This window comes from Canis aureus, chromosome 32 (assembly GCF_053574225.1).
Source record: "Canis aureus isolate CA01 chromosome 32, VMU_Caureus_v.1.0, whole genome shotgun sequence".
In the NCBI taxonomy this organism is placed as follows: Eukaryota; Metazoa; Chordata; class Mammalia; order Carnivora; family Canidae; genus Canis; species Canis aureus.
Genome location: NC_135642.1, coordinates 18,647,802 through 18,661,396, shown reverse-complemented (window position 1 = coordinate 18,661,396; position 13,595 = coordinate 18,647,802). Strand labels below are relative to the sequence as shown.

General features: G+C 38.1%; 1 protein-coding gene across 1 annotated transcript in view; it reads right to left on the bottom strand.

Moving 5' to 3' along the window:
* The window catches only part of SEMA6D (semaphorin 6D), a 172,493-nt gene extending 159,109 nt beyond the window's left edge, over positions 1–13,384 (bottom strand). The window contains exons 1-2 of the mRNA XM_077880978.1: positions 13,227–13,384; positions 13,029–13,060 (exon numbers count right to left, since the gene is read on the bottom strand). The gene's annotated coding sequence lies outside the window, so the exon portion shown is untranslated. The remainder of the gene's footprint in view (positions 1–13,028; positions 13,061–13,226) is intronic.
* Positions 13,385–13,595: the final 211 nt, after the last annotated feature.

The following is a 13,595-nucleotide window of genomic DNA, read 5'->3' as shown; positions in this document are numbered from 1 at the left end:
CAGCGGTTTAGCACTCCCTTCAATCCAGGGCATGATCCTAGAGACCCGGGATCGAGTCCCATGTCAGCCTCCCTGGATGGAGCCTGCTTCTCCCTCTGCCTGTGTCTCTGCCTCTCTCTCTCTCTCTCTCTCTCTCTCTCTGTGTGTGTCTTTCTCATGAATAAATGAATAAAATCTTAAAAAAAAAAAAAAACAATGGCCAAATACTGGCAAACAATGGCTGTATTATCTCACTGCATCATTAGATCAAATCCATAAGATAGTTACTACCAATCCCATTTTACACACATGAGAAGACCGAGGCTCCAAGGATTAGGTAAATTGTTAATGTCACACATCCTAAATGTCAGAGTCTAAGTTCCAATTCAGGATGATCTGATGACTTTTTTCTTTTTTTTTTTTAAGGATTTATTTATTTAATTTGGAGAGAGAGTGCAAGTGAGGGGAGAGGCAGAGAGAGAGAGTGAGAGAGAGAATCTCAAGCAGACTCCCCACTGATCCAGGAGCCTGCCATGGGGGCTCCATCTTGGACCCTGAGATCATGACCTGAGCAGAAATGAAGAGTAGATGCTCAACCAACTGAACCACCTTGGTGCCCCAGGGTGGCCTGCCAATGACTGGATGTCCTGTACTGTGCTAGATCCTGGACCCACATAGACTAAGGGCAGGAAATCTCAAGGACTGGCATGATATGACGGAGTTCATACATGCACAAAGATGCTCAACAAGATCAGGGGAGGTATGAAGACACCTGTAGAAGACACTGGGAAGGGAGGAGAGGCTCTTCAGTGGACCCTCTGATTTAGTTTTCTGGCTGGTACAGGATTTAAAGTAACTTAGACAGGAACCTCTATTCTCTAAGAGGACACCCAGAGGCTGAAGAGAAAGAAAGATTTGAACTGCAAAGAATTAAATCAGGTTGTTAACTTTAAAAAGGCATTTGGGGGGATCCCTGAGTGGCTCAGTGGTTTGGTGCCTGCCTTTGGCCCAGGGCGCGATCCTGGAGTCCCGGGATTGAGTCCTGCGTTGGGCTCCCAGCATGGAGCCTGTTTCTCCCTCCTCCTGTGTCTCTGCCCCCCCCCCTCTCTCTCTCTCTATGTCTATCATAAATAAATAAATCTTTTATTTTTATTTTTTTTAAATAAATCTTTAAAAAAAATAAATTAAAAGGCATTTGGCACTTGGTGGGACAAACTCTAGCAATGCTGACCCATCTGAACCATCTGAATTGTTATGTATTGCCTGCCATGACCAGAGGGAGGTAAATATAACTCGGCTACAAGGAGGTGCTTGCAAACAAGGGCACGCTGCTTTTTGATCATCCAGAGAGGTGCCAGGGAAATGGTTTGGGGACATACTTCATCACCATGTTATAAAGCAGGGTTTTGTGTACGTGTGTGCCTCCCCGATTCAATCTCCACTTGTTCACGTTTCTTAAAGAGTCTTTCAGTCCTCCATCCATGAACCATTTGACGTTTTTTAAGGAATTTTAACTGGAAGTGAAAAGTAACTGTCGCCTAATACTAATTGTTCTGAGTTCAAATATTCTTCCCAAACATTAACATTCAAAATAAAAAATAACACTTAAAGAACGCTTAACAGTCTTGATACATTGCATGTCTAGATATTTCTCTTATTTGCAATTTATTCTGTAAGCACCGTGATGGCAAAGGCTATACGTTACCCATCTTAGTATCTCACAGTAAACTGAGCACTACCTAATATTTTTGTATTATGAATGTATTTTTGCTGCTCAATAGAGCAATAGAGCTCTATAGAAGTGTAAGCTCCTGAGAGAAGAGACTTAGTCTTGGTCACTGCTATGTATCCCCAACATCTGGAGGGGTGCCTGATAGGTACAGGAGCTCAACCAACAGCTGGTGATGAATTAATAACATATTAATTAAAACAGTGCTAGAAATTAGTAGGAGCTTAAAACATTTCCTAATGAATGAATAAATGAAGTTTAAAAACCTCCCGTCTTGGGCAGCCCGGGTGACTCAGCGGTTTAGCACCGCCTTGAGCCCAGGGCCTGTATTTTTGAGTCAATAAAGACATGGCTCCCACAGAGAAGAAAAAAACAAAACAAAACAAAACAAAAAACTTCCCGTCTCCTTAGAACAGAACGAGTTCAGATGAAATCTGCTTATTTTGCAGGTATGCATGTGTATGGGGGAGAGGTCTTTGTCAGTCTGTGCTGGTATTTAGCTCTGTTATGCAGATGTACATTTTAAATGTTCCTTAGATTTTAGAATAATCAGCAGCATTGTTTCTTCCAAAAATAATGGAAAATAAATAATCTGTAGTTTTAGGTTCCATGTAGCTCAAAATTTACTGCCATGAAACAACGTTATCTATGTTTCTCATAAACACATTCACATCAGTACTATTGTTGAGATGTTTATAACTCCAAGATCTAGAAAAGAAGTTACAAAAGTTCTGAATTTGTAACAAGTTGGCAAGAGAACGATGGTGATGGTTTGATATTACTTCACTTAAAAGAAGCTACTAGTTGTCAATCTCAATTATCTGGACTAAAATGAAGAGTAAAAAAAAAAAGAAAAAGAAAAAAAGCCTTTGCTTTGTCAAAGCAGCCTTTACTAAAAAGTTTGAGTATTAAAGCCCACAGGCCTTCACCTTCACCTCGCTCTAGGACACAGGGCTAACCAACAGATTCCAAATCCAAGCACAAGTGCAAGGGGCAAACGAGAAGGGCTTGGAGGCTACTGGAGATAGTGAGAAACAATATGAGAGCCAGATAGCTAGAGGAAAGACATAATATCCATGAAAAGGAACACAAGGTGTCCACAAGCTTAGCCCTCCTAGAATCATTTTGGATAAGAGCTTTTTACAGCACAGAAGTTTTTAAAGGCATTACTCTCCTATGCAGAAATTCATCATGACCCAAAGGAATAAATATATTGAATTTTCTCTGTGTAGGTAAGGCAAGGGACTGATGGTTGTATTGTCCATGTATTTTATTTTCAAAATGCTTATTTTCTTAGGAGAAATTTCTGTCTTAGTGAGCCTTAGTGAGCACTGAGGTTTGGTCACCATAATTCAGTTCACTTTCAGTTCTTTAAAGGAATCTATTACAAACTCAAACATGTAAAGGGAAAATGGGACAGCCACAGGATTGGCATAAAAGGTAGTGTTTCAGTATAAAATCTGTAGTCAGTATACCATTCTCTAAAGAACATTCTATTCCATTCTATTCCATTCTCAACTTTCACCTTAGTGACTCCTAAGGGATGAATTCTCCTCCGTCAGAAACTAATGCTTTTTCTAGCACTCTAGGACTGTAACATTTGCAATAATCCTATGCATCTCAACTGTCTATAAAAACTGTTCTATGTTAAGATTTGCTTTCCTACATAATGTCCCATTTTTCCTTTATTTAATTAATATATGCTTGTTCTAGAAAATACAGATCCCACAGAAAAATATACTAAAAAATTCCTCATATTACATCAGCCTAATGATAAGCATGTTGTGTACTTCATATACATAGACATGCACACGCATGTTTATAATATTGTGTATAAAGTTCCGTATTTTGGCTTTTCACTTCTTATTTTAGCTTATTTTTTCCACATCACTCAAAATTGATTAAAAAACATTTTAACACATATGATTTTTTTGGTCATAAAAATATACCATTGACATTGTTGAATCATTCCTTTCCTGTTAGATATTTAGGATGTAAAAAAGGCAAGATATTTTGCAGCTGAAATGCAGAGAAGTACAAAGGCTCTGGTATCTTTGAAAGTCTGAAGCAAAGTTCTAGATGCCCGTATGTGTATATACGCATGCGTGTAGGAAGGTTTGAGGTGGTAGGCTAATCTGCATGCAGCCTTGGCACAGGTGCCTTTGCTGTTGCTTCCACTGTGATGGGGTTTCACATGCCTCCACTCAGGTGTTGCATACATTAGGAATGATGAGAGAACCTCAGTCATCTGCGTGCCATTTGCCATGCGCCACATAAAGACATATGTTCTGAACACATCTAGCTGTTTTAAAATCTTTTTAACTGCCATATAACATAAAGTCATTCTTTAAATAACTTAAGCCACTTTGAAGTGAGCTATATGAGTATCTGTTTCCTTTCCCTGTCCTGCTTTCTTTCATTCTGCACTCAACATTGGAAACAATCATATTAGGCATTTCTACAGTTTATTAACTATATTCTTCCACAGTAGAAAAATAAGTAAATGCTGAGAAAATTTCTTCTTTAATATTTCAGCACACAGTATTACTATTAAGAGTTTGGAAGAAAAATGGTATCAAGAATAAATTACTATACTATGAACGAGTAAGATAATATATCTCAGAAGGAAGCAGATTATGGCAAGTATTTATTTAAAAGAGGGGAAACTATAAATGTACATTGTAGTGGGGATGTAGCTTGGGCCTCAGCCTGTTAGTCTCTGCTGCTGAGGTTCAGACATGTCTGCAAATTTTTATCACGCTGATAGCAAAGACATAAAAAATGTTTACTCATATGGAACCTAAAGTTTTTCTTGAGGGTGGGGGATGTGCTTAAAGGTAAAGCCACTGTTGGAATGTGTTTTGAACTTACACAGTGGCCCAGTGGAAGTCTAGGAAGGGAAGGTTGGGGGGGTGGACGTGGCACTAAGTATTTTCCAAGGAAGAACCCATCCCAAGAAGGAGAGACTCAGTTGAGAAACTCTTATGTAGGAAAGTCTTAGGTGTAGGTGAGGAACAGAAAGCCTACCTACGACATGGTGCCTGTGACTCAAATTAGTCTCTGTCCAAGTATCCTGGAAACATGGTCAAGTCCTGGGGAAGGAGAGGGCTAGAAGGAAAATCTGAAAGAACCTACACTGTCTAACTCATTGGGATTCAAGCCACACTCTTCAGGACCCCTCTCTAACCATGGAAGAAATCCATTCTCTTTACTGTATTGCAGGCTAGGGAACAGTGTGGATATTTTCAAAGGAGACACCAGGAGATAATGATCAGACCAGATAGGCCAGCAAGACAAGGCCATTATGCAGAAGGGAGCATATGTACAGTTCCTGGTAGCTATTGCAAAAGGCAGTGCTGTTGCTAAAGCAGTAGGGGCAATAGCAGGCAGGAGGGGCAGAAGGGGGGCACGGCTGCTGTCCCTGGTGGAACCTCAGATAAGTACTGATGCTGTGAAAGCTGCTCCGGAGATATGGGAGGCATCATCTGGGAACTCCCAGGAGGATTTGGGAAGGGGGAAATATACAGAGTACTAGAGTTCCTGTGCCCGGAGGGAGGGGATGGAGCCAGGTTAATTGGGTTACAGGTGGTAAAATTTAGTTAAGTCTCATGATTTACATATCACATACATATGCCATTTTAGTGCAGAAACACTTCAATTTTAAATAAGTTTCAGAAGCAGTGAATTTCAAAGATCTCCTTTGGGGTCAATTAAGATCTGCATATATACCTTCAAATATTTAAGGGAGTTGTTCCTCTCAATAGAGGGGCAGCTCAACCTAATGCATACTCAAGTAGGAAGAGACTGATAAACTGGCCTCTGCAAAGGGCTTCAGTTTTCTGCTTCTAAATGGATGAATCCAGATTTGTACTTTATATCAAGCTCTGTATACATAGGAACATGATGGTAAATATAAACTAGTAAATTATGCCCAAAATGGATATCTCACAGCATGGTTTATTTTCTTTTGGAGTACGATATACCATCCCTCCATCTATACCTGCTTATTTCATTCATTTAAAGTTTTATTTATTAAGCTCTATGTAATGGACGGTGTGGATAATAGAGATGCATAAGGTAAAGCCACTAATCTTATTGCTGCTCCATTCTTCGCTTTGTTACACAATCTGAGTCAGCACAAGTAGTGTGACTACTTAACATTTCAAGGTCTGACATCAGTGAAAATTCACAATACCATGTTAAACTATTGCATTTAGTGTTTATGTGAATCTGATGGCTATAGGAGGAATACATCAAATCCTTAACTATTTCTCTAGTTTTTCTTTTAAAAGCATGGACCAGAATAAAATATATGAATACAAACTCACCAAAAGCAGGGTGTTCTGTAATGGTTCTAGAAGTAAATGTGTTTATGATTATTTTCACACAATTTATAGTTTTTCCTTTAGGAAATTACTAGGGATTACAATGGAATTCAAAAGGAAAAGGATTCAACATACAAATGTTCATTTAGTTGTACCAGAAACACACAAGCTACTGACAGTATGGTTAAGAAATATATACATCAGATAAATAAAACATTGTTTTTTTTTTTAAGTATTCAACAAAATTGAGACATTTTGTTGAATAGGGAACCAGAGAAAATCTTATCTGAGTTAAATACACTTAGGCTTTGTAAATAATATACATTACAGGTAATAAGTATGTGTGTGTGTATATATATATATATATTATATATATATATTTCATAATAAGTGTGTGTGTGTGTATATATATATATATATATATTTCATACCCAGACATAGGAGGTTATTTGATGCTTGTAAGTATTTGACACACTGATATTTAATTTGTGAAAAAATGAAGAGAACTGTGGGAATTGTGAAGAGAATAATGGAGAAAAATCCCAAAAGTGGTCTCTTTCCTTCCAGATAATAGCCAGTAACTTTGCAATTTTAATGGAAGTCTAGAAAATCAGATATTGTAGAACTGTCTTCACTTTCCAGTAGAAGTAAGGAGGGAGGGACTTCATATTTTATTGCTGAAATCTGTGGGTGGGTGGAAATTCCTCTACAAGTAAAACTAATCCTACCTAGTACATATAATTAGTCTAATTCTTGGTCATTACCAGGTCATTTAGATTAGTCTAGGAAAGATAATTGCTAGTGATAGAGCAGAAGGAAGGGAAATTTATGAATCAATAATCTATGGATTAAAGGTTTCTACATCTTTTAAATCATTGAAGAAAGTAAATTACGACGATGCCCCTTTAAGAAAATGGAAGAGAATCCAAGTCTACTCCCATTTGGCACACAAATGAGCCATTCCATAATAATATTATCTTGACTGTGAAAAGAACAGAATCTTTGTTTACACATAAGCTGGAAAACTTTTAAATAAAAATCTTGAGAACGGAGACCATAGTACCCTCTCTGAGGCCAAATTATGACCTCAGTTATATCAAAGACAGTACAAAGAGCCCCAATAAGAGATAAGAAAGGGACAAAGAGAAGAGAGGAAAACAAAGTCGCCAGAGAAATGTTTGGCAGAAGCCCAGCATAAGCCTGACATATTCTCCTGAGGCCTCCTGCTTGTCTGCAGAGCCACCACTCATCTTCCACCAGCTTCTCTGGCCTGAAAGAAATGCCAGTGAACCCCTCCCAATGCTTTATCAACACCAAATGTGTCAAGATAAATAGACCCATCCAAAACCCATATTGCATGGTTCTCCAAAGAAGCTTCTTCTCATAAGAATAAGATTTCTCATTTGCAAGATTCACAAAATTGGGAACTATATATATATTTTTAAGATTTTATTTATTTATTCATGAGAGAGCAGAGAGAGACAGAGAGAGAGAGGCAGAGACACAGGCAGAGGAAGAAGCAGGCTCCATGCAGAGAGCCCGTCATGGGCCTCGATCCCGGGTCTCCAGGATCACGTCCTGCGCTTAAGGCAGCGCTAAACCGCTGAGCCACCCAGGCTGCCTGGGAACTATATTGTAATGAAGCCTGTACTATTCAATGAAAATATTTTCTTTTTTTTAAAAGAAAATATTTTCTTAAACACATTGGCACTTTCCCCTGGAAACCAATAATTCTCTACTTCTTAACATGTGTGTTTGTTTAAATACAAGAGAAGCATATATTTATTTATACTAAATAGAGAAACATAGTAAATAGAGTAAATACAACCACTGCTTGTATAGTCGATGTGTAGAAAAGGACAAAGATTCAGACATTCCTTATTGCAATCGACTGCTGCCACTAACTTGTTTTGTCACCTTAGGACAGTACCTTAACCTTTCTGAGCCTCAGCTTCTAGAACTATAAATTGAGAGAGCAGGAAATTTTTAAGGTTGTTCGTTAGTTTGACGATCTGTGATCTATCCACGCCAGTCAACTCCAAAATGGCATGCTGGAAAGACCATTTTGGGAGTCAATTAAAGGATGTGGTAGTGACTAAAGGAGGCATATATGATTTTCATATTTAAAATAAAATAAAAAGGTCTTACTTTCCTCAAGTCAACAAAACATATTCCAAGACCCTTGACCTCATCTTCACCAAAAACATTTGATGTGATCCTTAGCACTTGATTTAAAGAATTCTGAGTCTTAGAATTGTACATATTTTAGCTCCAGATGGTACAACATAGATCTTTTCCATTGACTCTCAGATTTTAAAGATGGGAAAACAGAGGTCATGGTACAACTCAGTAGCAAGAATAGTTTCAGAGCCCAGATCCCACACCCTATGCTTAGTGATCTTTCCATTGCCGGAATCTACCTTCAGAAGTTTGAGTTGGACATATGATTCATTGCTAGGCCTTGAGAATTCCAGTGAGGATCACCAGCAGCCTTTTGTTTCAATAGTTCACATGTTCAAGGGTAGGTAAGAGGTTAGTCAAATAAATGGATATCACTCATTATCTAACCAAGAAATCATTCTTTTTTTTTTATTTTTTTTTGCGACAGCGGCGATAGCACCACTCCCTCAAGAAATTACATTCTTCTCCAATTGACTCATTTCAATTGGAGAAGGACAAACATTATATGTTCTCATTCATTTGGGGAATATAAATAATAGTGAAAGGGAATAGAAGGGAAGGGAGAAGAAATGGGTAGGAAATATCAGAAAGAGAGACAGAACATAAAGACTCCTAACTCGGGATCCCTGGGTGGCGCAGCGGTTTGGCGCCTGCCTTTGGCCCAGGGCGCGATCCTGGAGACCCGGGATCGAATCCCACGTTGGGCTCCTGGTGCATGGAGCCTGCTTCTCCCTCTGCCTATGTCTCTGTCTCTGTCTCTCTCTCTCTCTGTGACTATCATAAATAAATAAATTAATTAATTAAAAAAAAAGACTCCTAACTCTGAAAAACGAACTAGGGGTGGTGGAAGGGGAGGAGGGCGGGGAGTAGGGGTGAATGGGTGACGGGCACTGAGGGGGGCACTTGACGGGGTGAGCACTGGGTGTTATTCTGTATGTTGGCAAATTGAACACCAATAAAAAATAAATTTATTATTAAAAAAAAAGAAATTACATTCTTGATCACATTCAAACCACAATCATAGGGACACTGGGTTTCCTTGAAACATCTGCAGATAAAGGAAGCAAAAATCACAGTAGATGTGAAGGCAGCCTCCAATGTAGCCTGCTTCTTGATATTTGTGCCCTTGTGTAGTTCCCCGACACACTGTATTAGAGTTGGCCTGTGTGACCAACAGAATACAGCAGAAGGGATGGTACACCATCACCTCTACTCCTAAGAAGTTAAGTAGCTCAAGATTTTCTAGGCTCTATTGTTCTCTCAAGGTTATGTTTTTATGTGACCAGATGGGTTCTAAATCTTTCTAGGAATTACGTCCTATAATAACAATTATATGTTGATCATTTCTTTTGTAAAGCTTTAGTGCAAAAACTTAGATGTGCACAAAATTTCTCATTTCTTCATTTGTCAAAAATCAAATTAATTTGGTTCCTGTTACCAGACAGGTGAGAAATCTAACCTCAGTTATCACTGAAGCTTCCTCCTCTCCATCTTTTAGCATCTGCCCATGGTCTTATTCATTGCCAGAGCAATGGAGAGGGCCTCTGGCCTTCTGTTTCTACCCTGACCCTTTTCATTCTTATTGTATGATACCGTAGCACAATTTTTCAGGCCCAAGCTGGGCCATGTACTTGCAGTGATGGGAGGAAAACCAAGGAGAGAACAAACACTATACAATATCTCAACAAATCATCCAGTGGCAGGCAGTCAGAGAACAAATTAAATGTTAGGAAAAACAGAAAAGAAGTAAGCAACATGGTGCCAGCTTTTGGGTTTCTTAAACACTCAACGGGAAATGCAAAGTGCAGAAACAATAAACCAAGGAATAACAAAGTAGGGCATTTTAAAATGTACCATTTCAATTGCAAAGGCTGAAGAAATCAACAGAAGGAAATGACCAGAGTGGAGTGGGTTGAATAATAATAATAATAATAATAATATATATATATATATATATATATATATATATATATATATATATATATATATAAAATCCCTCACATTTGTATGTATATGTTATGAGGGACTTCCCCCACATTTATAATTTCATTTGAGATCCTCTTTAAAATGAGGTTGGCAGGACAGGAGTTAACAGCTTAATTTTACAGATGAGGAAACTGGGACTCAGCTAGCTTTGTGGCTTGTTCAGTGTCACAGAGCTGATTAGTAGAGAAACAGAAAACTGAGCTCAGCTCTCTTTCTACCTAGTCCTTTCTCTGGCTCCTCTTCCACGTCCATTGTGAATTGGTCCCTGAAGGTAAATTTAAAAGCAGGTTGGAGTTCTCTACATGGACAAAGAAAAGAGGCATCCAAGAGTGGCATGGAGTGCAGGTGGCCATGGGAGAGCATGAAAATATATAAGAAGGAAATGATCAAGTAGGTAGATGGTTCTGGATATAAAATAGAAAAACCAGGGTGTGAAACGCTGAAAGAATGCCAAGTGGTGACTAAGGGAACCATTGATCTTAGATGGAAAATTCTCCCCTCCCACCCCCTGACTAAGAAATTTATCTCCTACATCTCTTCAAACTGAAGAAACATAAAGAAAACACCAGTATCTTCATGCAGTATATCATCCAGTGCATGCATACAATCTCTCTTGGGCCATTTCTAAATCTTAGTCATAGTGAGTGACATCATTCCTTGTTCTCTGCGTCCTATATCTAAAGCTTATATTCTGGTCTGGACCACACAGACAGAGGTGAAGTCTTTAAGGAGGGCATCATATCCACTTGCCATCATGCCTCTATAATTCTTAGCAATATTTGATATTGCCACCCACACTGACCCCAGATAAAATAGTGCAAGAGATTTCAGGGAGGCGTTACTCGAGCAAGCTTCTTCCTTAGAGTACAAAGATAGGGATGGAGTTCAGGAGACGATGTATCGTATCTCTGAGTGGAATAAGACAGGTTTCTAAAGGAACAATAGGATGGAGATCCAATTTAGGATTAAGGTGCCAGATGTGTACAGTGAACTGTTAAAGGGTTGTGATGCCGTTTAATCTTTTCATAAATATTTTGTGTGGCCTGAAGCTTTGGTATTGAGAATCTACACTGATTTCTGTGCTTACAAATAAGAAAGCTATTAGCAAATGAAAACAAAAAAAACCTACCAATATGCAATTTCACCCCATACCCCTCGCTCTCTATATTGTTATCTATTTTAATAAGCAACAGTATTTTGGCAAATGAAAATTCTCAAAATCCTCAATCACGCCCTTATCCCAAAGCCTGGACTTAGTTCGAAAGCTTTATGGCTCTGACTCAGTAGAGCTGGTTATCCTCTTTAATTGGATTGATGGCGACAATTGTAATTACCTTAGATGAGATTGCCTGTAATGTAATTATGCTTCCTTCATCAGCCTGAGCTGGACTTGTGGAATCCATACAGAAGATGCCTCCAATTACTGAGAGGTTAAGGAGAGCATCATATTGCTTCACAAATCATGTTTGTTACTATATAGAATTTTTAAAATTATGTAGGAAGCTGAAGGAATTAGTCCTTTAAAGCAGCTTTTCTGATCTAAATATGTTCCTGCATAAGCTATAATGTATAGTGAGATGGCTACATTCCAGAATTGTACTCTTATTTGAATAAAAAGCATATTTTAAGGATGTGACATAGAGTACCAAGAGTAAACTGTATTTTCTCACTGTTTTGTTACGCCTGTTTATAGTGATTGCATCTTAAAAGATGCTTTAAAAAAAAAACACAATACATAGTAAAGTTTAACTTGATTTTTTGTGTGATTGAAAAGTTATAATTTCTAAAACGAACATAATAAATAACAGGAGGTAATTTTAAAATACTAGTCTTTATGATAGATGGAGCTATAATTAAGGAGCCAGCTGCTCTACTACAATAATGCCTCTCTCTATTTTCCAATTAACACATGGAGAACTTTAAAATTTTTCAATTGGAAGCCCAGCCTCTAAACAGGACAAGTCTGCCAAACGTACTGCAAACACATGTAGTTTAGGAGAAATGGCACATACTGGAAATCCACCCCAATCTTATTAACTTTAGCATTGCTCTCATTAAAAATAGAGCTGCTTATGGGTTTTTCCTTCTGAAGCATATGAAACATAGAACTTGGAAATGTGCCCTTTTGAAAAACTTATTCCTGTATTCACAAACCAGATGGTGCACATCAAATGCATCCTGATTTCCTAATGAAATAAAAAAAAGGATTCCTATTGTGTTCTTTAATAAGATTAACGCATCCTCAATTGCTACTTTTGACAGATACTCCTGGAAAGTTAAACAACTTGGCTAATGCTGTCCTGCTGGACCTGGACAGGAAGGCCTCGGCTGAGCTGAAGAGCTGGGGCTATGCTGAGGGGCACTCTGCTTTTAATTTTTCCAAAGTAGGCTCTAGTAGAGGTGCAAGCCCTGCCACAGCTGCTGCTCACAAAGAAACCTTCTGTCTCTAAAACATCAGAGACGAAGAGTCTGCTGTCTCATAAAAAGAGCTAATCAAGCAAAAAAAAAAAAAAAAAAAAAAAGAGAGAGAGAGAGAGAGAGAAAGAGAAACAGAGACAGAGACAGAGATTCTCTCCCCCCCTCCTCTTCCCTCTGGTTTGAGGGAAGTACTGCTTAGTCTAGCCATCAAATCATATTTTAAGGGTGGTCTCATCACTAACACCAATAAATAACAAACTAATTTTAGTTTTATTATTAGGCTCCATTTGAATGTTACACTCAAGACTTTGAAACACTGTACAGTAAAGTACAGTAAGTAAAATGTATTCAAAGCGATAAAATTGTACTGGATTTTTCAAGGCATTAGAGAAGAGTATAATGTTGCTTACCTTGGAGAAGGTTGGCTTGTGTGGTCAAAAATCTGAAAAAAGAAAAGATAAATGGATTAATTTTCTATGACTTCTGATGTTTGCCACTATGATACCACATTAAACATAGCTGTGGTATGTCTATTAATTTAGTAAATCCACACATTGTTTTCTCTTGCTTGAAGTAATAGAATGGTTTAAGCCAAGTTGGATTCTAACCTGAATCCAGTTGCTGTGTTTAATTCCACTATTAAGTTAGGAATAAGTTTGGCCAAGGAAAAGCATCCACCCATATAGACTTGAATAAACAAAACAAAACAAAAATCCTGTGGCAATCAAGACATTGTAGTTGTAAACATTATTATTTTCTTTAAACAACTTGAAGATCTCTGGACCAGTATGTCTTATTTTATCTCCCTCCACAGAAAATAAATTTTTTTCTTTGTGCTGAAACACCCTGTGTTTCATGAAATGCAACATCGTATCTCATTTTTCTTCATGAACTGCTCTAATTTAACAGCTGGGCTGGAAGAGCACACATTATCAACAGGTTCAGTCATATAACACCCCAAACTTGGAAATAACAAG